This window comes from Manis javanica, chromosome 12, assembly GCF_040802235.1.
Source record: "Manis javanica isolate MJ-LG chromosome 12, MJ_LKY, whole genome shotgun sequence".
Taxonomy (NCBI): Eukaryota; Metazoa; Chordata; class Mammalia; order Pholidota; family Manidae; genus Manis; species Manis javanica.
The window spans coordinates 110,501,177-110,516,652 of NC_133167.1; the positions used below are offsets into that span (position 1 = coordinate 110,501,177).

General features: G+C 53.1%; 1 protein-coding gene and 1 long non-coding RNA gene across 5 annotated transcripts in view; one reads left to right on the forward strand and one right to left on the reverse strand.

Annotated features, from left to right (window-relative positions):
* Positions 1–15,430, reverse strand: part of ARHGEF10 (Rho guanine nucleotide exchange factor 10) — an 80,801-nt gene extending 65,371 nt beyond the window's left edge. For 3 of the 4 annotated variants that reach the window (XM_073219241.1, XM_073219240.1, XM_073219238.1), the window contains exon 1: positions 13,214–15,430. The gene's annotated coding sequence lies outside the window, so the exon portion shown is untranslated. Of the gene's footprint in view, positions 1–71; positions 164–13,213 lie in introns of those variants that run through there. The other variant, XM_017674128.3, reaches the window with a different exon arrangement.
* Positions 5,079–7,467, forward strand: LOC108405806 (uncharacterized). Its single transcript, XR_001855301.3, has 3 exons — positions 5,079–6,588; positions 7,137–7,253; positions 7,345–7,467. It is a non-coding gene; the product is annotated as an uncharacterized lncRNA (long non-coding RNA).
* Positions 15,431–15,476: the final 46 nt, after the last annotated feature.

A 15,476-nucleotide genomic window follows, 5' to 3' on the forward strand; every position in this document is an offset into this window, starting at 1 on the left:
GGACGCGCCGCTCCAGGACCCTCCCGCCGCGCCCAGCCGCCCACCGGGACCCCCGCCCGCCCCACACTCACCCAGAGCGGACCCGGGCCGCAGACCCTCCAGGCGCCCCTCTCCCCACCCCGCGTCCACCGCCCCGGGATGCTCCCTGACCCCGCCCCGGGAGGCCGCTCCACCCCCACGCCGTGATTGGTCTGCCCTGGCAGATCTAGCTGCTCACTGGCTACGGCGCCTGCCCGTAGTCGGCTGCTCTCCGCCCCCGCGCCCGAGCATTCCTATGAAGCCACGTGGCCCCCGGACCCTCCTCCCTCCGCCCAACGCCTGGCAGGGCTGCGCACGCGTAGGCAGGGGACCCGGGCCGACCATCCCCCGGCCCCCTGCCCTTCCCGGGGACCCCCGCGCTGCAGACCACCCCCAGGGCGCCCTGCCCTTCCCGGGGACCCACGCACTGCAGGCCGAACCCCGGGGCACCGCCCCCTCCCCTTGGGGAACTGGTCCTGTCAGCGGGCGGGGCCCTGGCTCCGCAGAAGGTCATCTGCCCTCAGACCCGCCAAGTCTGGGGCGTTCGGAAATGAGCGATTTCACATATTTCCTGGCTTTTTAAAAGCTTGCCTCTCACCGGGTAGCACTCGTTTTTCCCGGGTTCCTGACCAGTGAACACGGATTCTAGAATTCCATGCCTATGTTAACAGCCACGTAGTAACTCTGGGAGAAGCAAGAGCTTGGCCCTGAGACCCCTGCCGCGGAGAGCGCTGCGCGGGCCGCTTGGGGCGGAGAATCCCTGCACGTGCTGGGTTCGCTGGAAGCCCCCTAGGATGGGCAAGAATGTCGCCCTTCTTTGCCTTGGGGTTGTTTGCCAGCAGCGTTTATTTTACAGTTTAGGAGACAAACTATTCTTATAAGTACTACTCAAGGGAGAAACCCCGGAGAAAAAGCATCTTTAACAAGAATCCAAGACAGAAAAGTGACTCCGGAGCAGTGCTGCCTGGTACGAAGTCACGGCAGCAAACAGGTGTGTTGGCAGAGGCTAGACTCCTCCGGCCCCTCTGCCAGATCCCTGAGCCACAGAGGCGACTTAAAGGCGGAATTCAGGAACCGCTCTGCTTCCATTCACCGGGCTTACGGAAGAGATGCAGAGCAGCTAAATGTCACAAAATAATTTAAACATTACGTGCCTCTGAAGTTCACATGCTCTGCAAAAGTTCTTTGCCTGCAAATTTTGACTAGTGTAAATCATAGTTAACATGTAAAGACTACAATGGTTGGGAAATAAATGCTGGTAGGTAAGATAATATTTTTGCAGTGTTTATTGTCAGCACTTGCTAATCTTATGGAAAGAGCTGAGCTATTTCTAAATATAATTTCAGACCTATCTTGCAGGACACTGAAGATACTAGAGCATGTATCAGCTGAAAAGATATTTCTTCTCAGTGGCTTTAATACCAGAAAAATGTATAAGTCTCTATTCTCGGGTTCTTTGAGTGCCTTTCTCACGGGTCTTCCAGACAATTATCTTAATGCCACGGTGACAGAGGTGAACACCACTGAATTAGCTCTAGTTTGCCATGCAAAAAGTCCGGACACTGTGATGTTTCCTAGTCAGGCAGAGCAGGGGCGAGAGGAATAGGGCTGTGTGGGGCTTAAACAAGGGGTGTGGGGTCAGTCTGGGTCCTGCTGTGGTTTCTGACCCATATAAAATCGTGTGATTATATCAGTCTTTGAGCTTCAGTCTAACCACCTAGAAAGTGTGACTAATGATACCTACTTCATAGGTAAGAAGTTTGAGAGAGAAAACTAAGAACCCAGGGGGAAGTCTGGCCAGAGCAGGTACTCAGGAAGCTATATCAATTATTTTGGTCCATCTATTTTTTTTTCCTGGAAGGGATAAATAAACCACATTGAATCAATATTTCTAAAAGATGGCTCGCAAGTTTGTTTTCAAAATCTTAAGGAAGACAGAGAAGCTGCTATTGTGTCTTCATTTTCCACTCAGAAACTGTGTTTTTGGATCCAAGGAGATAATACAGCAACACCCTCACAACCAGAAGTACAGAGCAGACTGTCCGCATTCCCACAGCAGCTGAACTGACCCCCTGAGCTCAGGCCCCCAGAAAGGGCATCAGGGTGGGGCTCCCAGGGCTGCTGGGTGGGGCTGGGTGAGAAGGAAATCAGATGTGGGGCTCAAATTCTGTCTGTTTATCCCAGTGCCATTTTCTGTAAGCCCTGATGAGAAAAAGGCTGGGAACTTCCATTTTGATTCCCTCTTTGAACCATGGGATATTTAGAAGTTAGTTTTAATTTTCAAACATTTAGGGACTTTCTAGTTTTCATGATTACTGCTTAATTCTTCTGTAGCCTAAGAAGATAAATTTATATGATTTTAGTCCTTTAAAATTTGTGGAGACTTGTTTCAAGACCTCTTGTTTCATACACTCTCTTTTGGGTAAATGTTCTATGAACACTTGAATGTGTTCTGCACCTGTAGATGTAATGTTCTGTGTGTATCAAAGTGGATCGTATTTGTTGCCAATTTTTTTTGTCTGCTTGTTTTATCAATTCTGAGAAGGGTGTCTTCAAGTCTTCAAATATCACTTTTCTACCCAATGTTGTACTAGAGCATCTAACCAGTGTTATACAGCAAGAAAAGCAAAAACTGTTAAGGACTGAGGGAAAAAAATGGATTGTTCACAAGCAATATGATTGCATACACAGAAAATCCAAAGTAAACTACAAATTATTAGAATTTAAAGTGTAATTTAGTCATCATCAGTCTCAGGGTAGGACACAAAATGCACTGACCACTTAAAGTGATTAACCTGAACTTCATTAAAATGTACCATTTCTTATCTCACGACAACATTTAGGAAATGAAAAGGCGGGCCACAGCCTGGTAGTGAACACTAGCAATACCTGTATTTGACAAAAGACTTGTGAATATGTAACTCCTACAAATCAACCCTAAAAAGTCCACTTTTAGAACAAAGGACCTAAGCCAATACTTCATAAAGATGTTCTGACAATGACTAAGAACAAGAAAGGGGGCTCAACAGTACTATTTTCAGAAAAATCCAAATTAAAACTGCTATGAGTTTCCACTAGGCCCTCAAGTGTACAGGTGTTGGTAAGGGCGTGGTGCCCAGGGACCACTGCCGGGAGCCACGGGGCTCTCCGTGGGGGAACAACAGGAGGGAGACGGCCAGACGGCCAGAGACGTCTCAGGAGGAACTGGCTCCCACCGCCGGCCATGGGGCCCAGGACAGCCGGGCGGTACTGCGGCGCGAGGAGAGGCGGAGGTGCCCGGCTCAGGCGGAGGAAAGAAGGACTGAGTCCCCCCCCGCTCCCGCCCGGTTCAGGCCCTCTGTGTACTGCGTGGCGTCCGCCACCGTCCGGTTCCCCGGGTCCACCGACGCGGATGCTCAGGACGCGGGAGGAACGAGCGGCACAAAACCAGCCACGCGCCTGCCCGCCGTGCACGGAGCGCGAGCGCAGGGCGCCGCCGCCGCTCACCGACAGGCGAAGGCTGCCAGGCTGCCCGGCTGGCCCCGGGGCTGCGCCTGTGTCCTCGGGAACAGCGGCGGTCAGCGCCCCGGGAGGAAGGCGCTCCTGGGCGGGGGGGGGGGGGGGGGGGCCGGCCCTGCGCCCGGGGCTGGCCTGCAGCGCGGCTGGCGGCCGGCACCGGAACCGGCGCAGAGCGGGCGTGGAGGTGCGCCGGAGGCCCCGGGGTGCCGGTGGGCACACACGGGCCTGGCGCGCTGCCCGGAGCTCGGAACGTCTGTTCGCTGCGGGCGATGTCATGAGCCAAGTGACAGTCAACGTGGTGTGAGGAGAGCACAGCTGGCTAGGGGACCTCAGCGGGGCCGGGCGCAGGGGTCCCGAGTTAGGTCTGGGGCGCAGACCCCGCTGCAGGGGAGTCACGGGGGCGTTTGGGGCCGCAGGAGCGGGGCACACGCCCGGGCAGCCGCTCCTCTGGGCAACAGGCGGTAGCGCCCCTCGGACGCCCTTGGGTCACCCCTGTTCTGCGTGTCCGGCTCTTCCTTCGCCAGGCTCTCAGCCTGGGGTCCGCCAGCTCCACCCAGGCCTCCCTGGGGCTGAACACAGGGCCGACACCCCCACCGCGGCTTGTCTTCCTTGCCCTGCCCCTGCCCAGGCCCCTGTGCCCACAGCCAGCTGCTCGCCTCAGTCCCTCTCCTCCAGCAGGGTTTCCTGACAGCCTGCCCTGCCGGGTTGTGGTACCCCCAAGGTCTCCTGGAGCCACCAGTGCTTCCCACTGTGTGCCAGCTGCCCACACGTGCCCAGACCCTTGCTTCCCAAGCCTGGCCCGGTGAGCGTGCGGCACTTCCCAGGGGTTCGGCCTGGAGTGGGTCACCAGGGGACACACGTGGCCGAAGAGAAGGGGCTGCAGACGGATCTGGCACAGCCGCCCACGGTGAACATCCCTCTAAGGACAGAGCTGGGCTGCACTTCGCACACCACCCAACTCATCTTGATGAGTAGTACTTCACCCTTAGCTGATCTCACTTTACATTTCTAAAATAAAGAAACAAAATAAGGAGCTATGTTAAGGAACACTATCCAAGAGTCAGGTGGCTGGTCCTGGGCAGGGAGGGGTGGGGGGGCGCCCTCCGGACTGTGCATTTCCGGTGTGTGCAGACACCCAGGAGTGCCAGAATGCTCCTGTGAGGGGCGGTGCACGGTGTGGCGGTGACACCCCAGCAGAGCTGCTAAAACAAGCACAGGAGCTGGGGGCCCAAACCTTCGGTGAGCAGCCTGGGTGGGGTCCACACAGAACACAGGCCGCTTCTCTTCGTGCTCAGGCCTGCACACCCGGGAAGGCCGGTTCACAGGCAGACACGCGAGACAGCTGAGGTTTTAGAGCCAGGTGGTTCCAACAGCTTCCACCTGTGTGGCGTCTCCGGGGACGCCGGCCTGCAGTGCAGGGGGTGCCTGAATGCTTGCCTTGGGGCCTCCACTGAGAATCCCTGGATCGCACACCACCAAGCACCCTGAGCCCCCACTTGCTAGATACCCCATTCCCCGCCGAGCACCGAAGTCCTCGCCAGCGGGGCCTAGATTCCTTGTAGAGGAACTTTCTCCTGCCTTTGCAAAGGGAAGAGCCTCCTGGCCACTGTGATTTTTCCAGCCTTCTCGAGCTGACACTGCATTTCTGTGGCCTCTGGAACCCGTCTGCGAAAATCCCCACTGGAGAAAACAGTGGAAAGGTATCACCAGAAAAACAGATGCAAAGAAGCAGATAAGAGATGATGAGCCACGCCCCTGATGGAGCGTGGCCCTGCCACTCCTGGCTAGGGGATGGGCCAGGCCCTGTGAGGGGCCCGCAGTGCTGGTGACTACGGGCCTGCCATTGCCTTCCTACACAGACACCTTGTCCCCACACATGTGACCCATGGCCCAGGGGCCCGCTGCTGAGCTTGAAGCACTGTGCATGGCTGACGGTCGCTGGGAAAGATGGGAGAGAGTCAGGCCCCGCTCTCCTCGCGGGCGCTCCTGTTGCTACCCTGGAACATTCCCCCAGCCCCCTTTCACGGAGGGCAGGCCAGAGGCATGGGTGGGGGTGGGAGGGTGCAGACGGAGTCAGAGCGGAGGCTGCAGGGGCCTGGGAAGGCAAGGCATGCCACTGTGGCCCCCTGCGCGGCTGGCGGGGAGAAGGGGGCATTGTGCAGGCAGCAACAGGGACGTTTTTGTTCCCTGAGCACCAGGAACAATTCTGAGCTGTTCTCCCATTTGCTCCATCCCCACTGGGCGGGGAGGTGAAGGGGGAGGCGCGGAGAAAGCACCCCTGGAGGGTCAGTGCCAGGGCACAGGAGGTGGGATGGATCAGCCCCCCTCCACTGGAGTACAGGCGCTTGGCATGTGGGCCACTGAGGCTCAGAAGGTCGGGGGCTGTTGGGAGGTAGTGTCCCTTCCCACAGACATGGCTCCCACCTCCTTCTCTCTCCCTCCCTCTCCTCTCTGTACCAAATCTGTGGTAGAGCAGCTCAAAGTTTGGGTAGCTGGAGCTAGATGGAATGCTAAAGTGCCTTACAGATCTAGAAGGTTCTTTCCTGCTCCAAGGACCTGGTTCTGTCTCCAGAAGCTGTAGTTCTGAGGGCTGGTGTGCTAGGGGGTGCCAATGCCTACTAAGACACACGAGTCAGGGAGGCGCTGGGATTCAAGGACAACAGAGGATAAGGTAACTTCTCTCCATTAGCACTGGTTGGGCACCCAGACAACTGGGAGAGATGTAAGGGGCTGCACGGTGCACCAGTCAGCAGGTCCAGCCCATGTGCTGGTGCTCATCTGGGACCACCAGCAACAGCTCAAGGGCAGGGATTAGTGGGGAGGGCCAGGGAGGTCCAAGGAAGTCCAGGGAGGAGCAGGGAGGACCAGAGAAGTGGGGAGAGAGGGCTGCTTCCTGCTCAGACAGGACCACGCACCCCAGCTGCAGGATTCAGCCGTGCCTTTCCCCCACCCAGGCTCCCTCCTGCCCGCTGGAAGCCTTGGGACCCTGTGCCTGTGTTATCCTGTGTCTGTTTCCTTTTTCAATGTTAGCCTCAAGTCCGGCCCAGGCTGTCCACTCCCACTGACTTGCGGGTGAGTATGGGCGAAAATCCCTGCAGGGGCCGTCTGGGGCTCCCAGGGGGTTGGGGCAGGGACACGCTGTGTATCTTGGTTAGGGACCAGTTACGTGGCATTTTCTCAACTCCTGTGACTGTACACTTCAATCGGGCACATCCCTTTTAGAGATGTAAACTATGCCTCCATTTAATTTTTTTTATTAAGGTATCATTGACATACAATCTTACGAAGGTTCCACATGAGCAACATTGTGGTTCCAACATTCACCCATATTATTCAGTGTCCCCCTCCCCGCCATTGCAGCCACTGTCGGTCAGTGTAGTAAGATGCTAAACAATCATTACTTGTCTTCTCAGTGCTGGACTGCCTTCCCGGTGATCTACCTACATTGTGATTGTGAATTATAGTGCCCCCTAATCCCCTTCTCCCTCCCCACCTGCCCTCCGCCACCCCCTCCCCTTGGTAACCGCTAGTCTCTTCTTAGAGTCCATGTGTGCTGCTGCTTTGTTCCTTCTGTTTTGCTTTGTCCAAAGGTTAATTTTTAACATGACTTTGGACATCAGGTAAAGAGAAAGAGAGAGAATTTGAAGTGAGTTTCAATGTGATGAACACCCTGAATTTGGAGTTCCAATCGTCTCTGCTTCCCCTTTTCAAGCCTATCTCCTTCATGCTGATATAATGTATGTACTTCCTTTGGGGCATCAACATTTAATACACATTTTAAATAATTTCATGCTTAATTATATTATCTTCTTTCATTTTCCTCTCCAGTTTACTTACAAACACAGACACATCAATGTTTCATAGCCCTGACAATTCCAAATGCTTGCTGGTGGAGCTCCGTCCAGACTTGCACACTTGCCTGGGCAGAAACACCTTCTTGGACGCCGACTTCACACAAACGTGAAGCTGTGGCTGTGACACAGGACGTCCAGAACACCAGAAACCTTCTGAAGCTGCTGCCGTATCTAGCACGCTGGTGGTGTCCACATACCCAGCGTCCTGATCTATACTGCAGCAAACATTTTAACTTTTGACGGCACTAGACTTTGTTAGGTTTCGCCTGCTTGTCTCCAAGCTTACTTCTGATTGGACTAAAGTCTTTAACAAGCAGACGATGACCCAGAAGCCATTCTGAAAAACACGAAGCCCTGCCTCTCCTGTTTCTAAAACATCAGCCCTGCCTGGGTGGACCTAGCCAAGATCTGAGGTGTGTGTAGAAGCGCTGAATCAGTGGATGCTCACAGGCTTGCTTAAATCCCTTTTCCCATTTCCTTCCTAAGCTAGACTCAGACAGACTGTAACGTTGTGGAAGATGAATGTTAACACAGTAATTTGAGGTGGGAACGGCACTAGTTTCTAAAAATCTAGGCATTTCCTCTTCTGCAGACAGACTTGGGCACCTTACTTGAGTAATTAACTAGTATTCATCAGCAGCAGCGGTGGTACTAAGTGAGCATTTGGCTGGAAATAAAAAGATATGTGTCTCCACCTTCACTGTGCTTTAGCCGACTGGGTGACTGCACAAAGTATTTAACTTCTCAGGGTGCGAGCTGGGAGATGTCGGAGAGGCCATGTGCCCTTGGAAGGCGCATTACAGGGTATTCTTCTCACGAGGGTGTCCTTGTTTGATGCGGGGCCGTGCGGACCACCTCACCCAGGCTCTCCCCTACATCAGCACTTGACAAGCCTTATGACCTCTTCTACACATACAAGGTATCATACATAGCACATGGAAGGAAGTGAAGAATACAGTGGACACCCCTCACCTACCACCAGGTTTAAGACAGGATGGCAGTGGGGGTATCCACACGCGGCTAGGTGGACCCGGGGAGGACGTCTGGTCCCTTGTGTACAGTCCCCTCCCCATTTCTCATGGTCAGAACTGCATGCTCTCGGTGCTGTAGTAACTGGTGTCCTGCTGCGTGCATTTCTCTGACACTTTGCTGTGCCACATCAGGTTCACTCATTGTCACTCCTGTTCACCTCTGGACATACCAAGGTCATTTATACCGTCTCCAGGACATTTAGGTCACTTCTGGGCTGAGGCCATTATAAGCCACACTTATGTGAACATTCACATGTTTCATGAGGCACCTGAGCTTTGCTCCCTGGGTGTCTAGCCTGTCAGGCTATGCACATCTTCAGTGTCACTGCAGCACACCCCCTTCCCAACCGCTGGGACATTTAAACTTCAGTGTGTAGCATTCAGTTAACTTTCTGCTTGAGATGCGTGTAAATACATTTATCAGATGAAGGAAGTTCTCTTCCATTTCCAACCAGCTGCGAAGGAGGCTGTATTGTTAATGTGGTTTAAATTCTGCCAAAACTTTTGCCACAGCTATTGATGGATGTGTACTTTTCCTGCTTTAGATGATTATGTGGGGATTCAAAAGTAATAGATCTTCTGAATTAAATAATCCTAGCTTGCTAGGATGTATTACCCTTTTAAAGAATTGCTGAATTGGATCGTCTGATTTTTGAAGGTTTTTTTTTCACCTACGTTCATGAGATTGTTTGCAATTTCCTTTTCTCACGCTGTTCTTATCAAGTTTAAACTAACCTCATCAAATATGCTGAATGCTCTTTACTCTCTGGGAGAATTTGTTTAAAATTTAAATTCTCTCTTCCTTGAAGTTTTAGTGGAACCCAAAAAACCACCTGAATCTTCTATTTTCTTGCTGGAAATTTGCATTTACTTCAATTTTATTCCGGGTACTAGATGTTCAGGTCTCCCGTGTTTTCTTCAGTCAGTATTGGTAAGTTAGATTTTTCTATGAATTTATCTACTGATCCTAAGATTTCAAATGTATTCCCCTGGAGCTGCTCATGACATGATCACACTACAGCTTTAATCATGGCTGCACATGTAGATTAGACCCCCTCACGCCTGCATGATTTTTCAAGAGGTTCGGCAACAAATTGCCACACACTCAGCCTGAAAACAACACAATTTATTACCTTGTTCTGCGGGTCACAGTTCAGCACAGGTCTCACTGGGCCAAACCAAGGTGTTGGCAGCAGTGTCCCTTTCTGGAGACTCCGGCGAAAGTCTCCTCCCAGCGGTGCAGCTTCACAGGCGGTCCCGGGCTTGGGGGCCCTCCCTCCATTTTTAGAGCCCATGAGGGTGGACGGTGGGCAGAGTCCTTGTCACATCATCTGCCTCCCTCTCTCACTTTAATGACCACTTGAAAAACCCAGGATCATTCCTCCATCTCCATCCTCGCCTTGATCGTACCTACTAATCTGCCATTCGAGGTCATGGATTCCCAGGTTCTGGGGTTTAGGACGTGGATGCTTTGGGGGACCATTACTCTGCTGCTACAGTGGCTGTTATTTATGCCTTCTCTCTCTGTGTGTCTCTTTTCCTTTCAGTTTTGCCAGAGATTCTCAATTTTTTTCTTTGCAGAATCGTTCTTGTCTGTGTGGCATTACAATTTCCCACTTGATTAATTTCTGCCCTTACCATACATACTTTCTCCTTTTTACTTTTGGTTTGTCCTCTTATTCTATGTCTAATTTCTTAAGGTATAGACAAATTATTTTGGGACATTTCTATTTTAATTATAGCACTGAAAGCAATAAATATCCCTTTAAGTACTGTCTTAGCCACATTTCACAACTTTTTAAATTAGCTTTCACTGCTAAGTATAATCTAATTTCAAAGATTGGTATTCTTTGACTTTAATATATTTTAAATTTTTCTTTAAGTGCTTTTTAAATTACCTTTATTTCTAAGTTAATTGAGTCACACTTAGAGAATATGTTGTTATAAAACATTTTCTTTGATATTTGCTTTATGGTAATTATGTCAACAGTTGTTTAAGATGCTTTTAAAGTCTTGCATTTTCAGAAACAGAAATAAAGAAAGCAAATTTAGAACTGCATCAAAAAGAATACCTAGGAATAAATTTAACCAAGAAAGTCAAAAACCTGTACTCTGAAAACTATCTCATTGATGAAATAAGCTGAAAAAGATGCACATAAAAAAATATTCCATGCTCACAAATTGGAAGAACGCTGTTAAAATGTCCATAGTACTCAAAGCCATCTATAGATTCAAAGCAACCCCTGTCAAATCCCGATAATATACTCCACAGAAACAGAAAAACCACCCTAAAATTTATACAAAAGACTACTAACAGCCAAAGCAATCTTTTGAAAGAACAACAAAGCTGGAGCCATCATACTCCCTGATCTCAAATTATACTACAAATCTAGTCATCAAAATGGCACAGTATTGACATAAAAACAGACATATAGTTCCATGGAACTGAACAGTGCCCAGAAATAAGCCCATGAATGTATGATCAATTCATTTACAACAAAGGACCAAGAACCAAGAATATTCAGTGGGGAAAAGACAGCCTCTTCAGTAACTGGTGTTGGGAAAACTGGACAGCTACATGCAAGGGAGTGAAACCGGGCGACTTTCTTACACCATACACAAAGATCAACTCAAAATGGATTAAAAAAACTGAAGCCATAGCTATCCTAGAAGAAAACATATTGGTAAACTCCATGACATCACTCTTGGCAGTGATTTTTGAGTTTGACACCAAAAACAAAGGCAACAAAAGCCAAAGTAAGCAGGTGGGATGACATCAAACTAAGAAGCTTCTGCACAGCAGAGGCCACCACCACCATGAACAGGCAGCCTACGGAACGTGAAAACAGTGTTCACAAAGCATGCACGGGGTAAGGGACCAATCCCCAAACTATGTGAAGAACTCATACAACTCGAGAGAACAGAACAATACCACTAAAAATGGGCATTTTTCTAAGGAAGACATGCAGATGGCCAACAGTCAATAAAAAGATGCTCCCCTCACTGATCACCAGGGAAATGCCGATCAAAACCGCGAGGAGACACCACCACCCACCTTTCCAGCTACTGATAACTGTTGGTGAGGATGTGGAGAAAAGGGAACCCTCATATGCTGGTGGGAATGTCTGTGGAAGACAGTACGGAGGCTCCTCAGAACACTACAAATTATTTACAACCCAACAATTCCACTTCTGGAGATTTACCTGAAAGAAAGAAAATCTGGATCTTGAAGAGACACCCCTGTGTCCACTGCAGCGTTATTCACAAGAGCCAGGACAGTCGCACAGTGGAGTACTGCTCTGCCAGAGAAAAGGAGATCCTGCCATTCTCCACACCGTGGACACCCCCAGAGGGTGTCATGCTACACGACACGGGTCAGACAGAGATGATGTATGAGCTCACTGTGTGCGGAACCTAAAACCCCACAGATACAGAGGATAGACTGGCGGTTACCAGAGGAGGGAGAATTGGAGTATGGGGGTCAGAAGGTACAAACCTCAGTTATAAAATAAATAACTCCTGGGATGTTCTGTACAGTGTGGCAACTACAGGAAACAAGGCCGTGTGGCCACGCTGACACTGGCTAAGAGTACATCCTAAACATTCCCATCACAAGGGAAACATCTCTTTCTCACTGTCTGAGGGATGGATGCCCACGTCAGGTCACTGTGTAAACTCGCGGCATCGTGTGTCAACACAGCTCTGTAAAACTGGGAAACAATAAAGCCTTCCCTTTTCTCACTCCTATGTGGATGACTGGGTACGGGGGAGCCTCTGCTTGGCGGGCTCTCTCCAAGGGCTCCCCGAATCTTCTGACATTCAGTTCCGAGGCACGGCCGGGCTGACCGCTCAGGGCGGGCGGCTGCCTGTGGTGCTGGCTGGAAACACCGCTACCGGTTAATGAGCACTCGCTGGAGGTAGAGCACGAGGCCATTCCACGGTGAAGAGGGGGTTCGGGGCGGCTCTGTTTGCGGTGAGGCGAACCAGTTCCAGAGCGGCCAGGCCAGCTGCAAGTTCCAGCCCGGGGAGCATCACCCCCTCTGGGGGCCCCCCAGCCTGCTGCGCCCAGCCAGGCCCCCTGGGCAGCCGAGGCTGAGCCTGCGGATCCCGGGGATGCCTGGAGCAACCGCCAGCCCCGCAAGCCACACCCGCCGAGGGGTTCCACCCGCCCTCGGCCCCACAAGAGGCCCCGGGGAGCCAACACTGCCAGGTCCTGGGGCTGAGGTCCGGCGGGGCGTGGGCCGGGCCCTGGGATCAGGTGCGAGGTGGGCCTGGAGTCCAGCGGGGAGGAGGACGGGGCCTGGAGTCCAGCGGGAGGTGGGCTGGGGCCTGGGGTCAGGTGGGAGGTGGGCCTGGAGTCCAGCGGGGAGGAGGACGGGGCCTGGGGTCAGGTGGGAGGTGGGCCTGGAGTCCAGCGGGAGGTGGGCTGGGGCCTGGGGTCAGGTGGGAGGTGGGCCTGGAGTCCAGCGGGGAGGGGGACGGGGCCTGGAGTCCAGCGGGAGGTGGGCTGGGGCCTGGGGTCAGGTGGGAGGTGGGCCTGGAGTCCAGCGGGGAGGAGGACGGGGCCTGGGGTCAGGTGGGAGGTGGGCCTGGAGTCCAGCGGGAGGTGGGCTGGGGCCTGGAGTCCAGCGGGAGGTGGGCTGGGGCCTGGGGTCAGGTGGGAGGTGGGCCTGGAGTCCAGCGGGGAGGGGGACGGGGCCTGGAGTCCAGCGGGAGGTGGGCTGGGGCCTGGGGTCAGGTGGGAGGCGGGCCTGGGGCCAGGGCAGGTCTCCCCTCGCCGCCGGCTTCGCGCCGCCGCCCCGCCCGGCCTACCGTGCCTCCGCAGCGCCTCCACTCAGGCGCCGTGCCCCCCGCGGGGGTGATGGCAGCTCAGGGGCGCTTCCGGATCCGCCCCTAGGCCCGCCCACAGCGGCAGATGGGCCCAGTCGATCCGCTGCATGCCGATCAGCCGAGTCCCGGCTCAGGATTGGCTCTCTCGGGGACGTGGGCGTGGCGGACGGCGTGGCTGACGGAGCTAGGGCCCCAAGCTTGCTCAGTGGCGACCCTGGGCTGCGCAGAGCTTCGCGGAGACGGGGTCCTGGGACGGCGGGCGGGTGGGGGGCTCTCAGCAGTGTGGTCCTGGGAGGGGTCAGTGGGCGGGGCCAGCGGGAGGAGGCGGTGCAGCCGTGCGGCTCCGTGACCCCCGCGGTGTCACCGGGCCCCAGCACCGCCCCTCAGGGTGCCTGTTCTGCAGGGATGGGAGCAGTGCCCACCTGGGACCAGGTGTGCTAAGGTGCCCGGGGGTTGGGATGGAAAGCCGAAAGTGGAAGAAACGGAAGGAAATGGAGTGTGGGGTGTCAGGGAGGCCTCCGGGGGGTTCTGTCTGCTTCGCTCCCGTGCTGAAGACAAGGTGGGCACTCGGTACCTTTTGGCCTTCTGTGCATGAATTAACCAGGGCATCTCAAAGGAGGTGGAAGGATGGGGACAAATACGGAGAGGAGGGAAGCAAAGTTTAAAATAAAAATACTGATCTAGAGCCCGTTTTTATAAATTTCTGGGAATTTAGTTGTTATTCTATTTCCTGTTCCTTTAAAATTTTTGGATAGTAGTAAACTCAAGGCAAATGATAAGTCCTATCATCTGTTTTAATATTATTTCTAATCGTGGTAAAATACACGTAACAGAATGTACTGTCTGAGCCATTTCTCAGTGCCCAGCTCAGGGGCTCTGAGCACACTCTCGCTGCTGTGGGGCCATTCCCACCACCGTCACCTCATAATGCTGGCACTCCAGCCCCACTGACACCAGCTCCCTGTCCCCGGCAGCCGCAGGCACCCACCTTCCACCTCCTGTCTCTGTGACTGGGACAGCTCTTGGGACTTGCGTGGCTGGAGGCACACAGTGTTTGTCTCTTGGCAACTATTTATCTCGGCACAACATCCTCAAGTCTCATCCTTGCTGTAGCGCACATCAGGATCCCCTTTTGCAGGGCTGGAGAAGAGTCCGTTAAGCAAATGCACCACTTTATCCATTCGTCCACCGTGGGCACTTAGGGTGCCGTTACCCCTGACTACTGTGAATAGTTCTGTTGTGAGCACGGGGTGCAGACATCTCTTCCAGATCCTGGTTGTATTTTCTTTGGATAAATACCCAGAACGGGATTGCTGGATCCCATGGTGGCTCTATTTCTGATTTTCCTAAGTCCCCACACTGGTTCCCACAGTAGCTGCATCAGTTTGCTTTTCCAACAACGTGTGCAAAGGTTCCAGTTTCCACACAGATTTTCAATTTCTTTTTATATCAGCCCAGTTCACAGAGTTGCCTGTGCCAAGAACAATAGAGAAGCGACAGGTCACCCGGCACAGTGCCTGGCAAACCCAAGCCACACAGCTGGCTGTGCCTGGCAAGGGCAGCATGCAAGGGGGTGGGGCCTGGGAAGGGCCCAGAGGACTGAGGGTGCCAGTGGGCGCCGTCCTCCAGTCCACAGCCTGCCCTGCCACACTTGACTCAGCCTCCTTGGCCTGTTTTGTGTCCCACGGGTACAGAGAAGCAATTCTCTATCAGAAGGGAAAGCACAGTGCCGAGGGTGGCCAGCAACAGGTCAAGCTGACAGCCCATGTACTCGCTGAAGGCAGAGCTGATTTCCACCCCAAGTGGTCAGGAGGGTCAAGGCCAGTGTTGCTGACCTTCCTGTACTCGGGGCATCCTCCCCGCTGAGTGCCTGCTCTGTCTCAGCAGATAATGGGGCACACAGGCTGTGGGGCACACTCTGCTCTGTACCTTCACCCACTCCCGTGGGTGAAGAGCCTGGGAAGTGTCCTACGATCCAGGAGGCATTACCAGTCTCTAGATGATAAAGACCCATGGGTGCTGGATCACAGGGGCTCCAAAAGCCCTTTCTGCCTAGACATACCCGCCTGCGCCTTCCTCACTAGAGCCCCATGAGAACAGTGCTGGTGTGTGGTGCATTCTACACACTTATGGCTTTTTGCATTCAAAATACATCTTTACAGAGGGTGTAAGTGGTAAACCGGGAAGGTCAAAGTCCTAGTGAAGGGAAGATAAAAAAATTAAGCTAAATATTTCAAACTTTAAA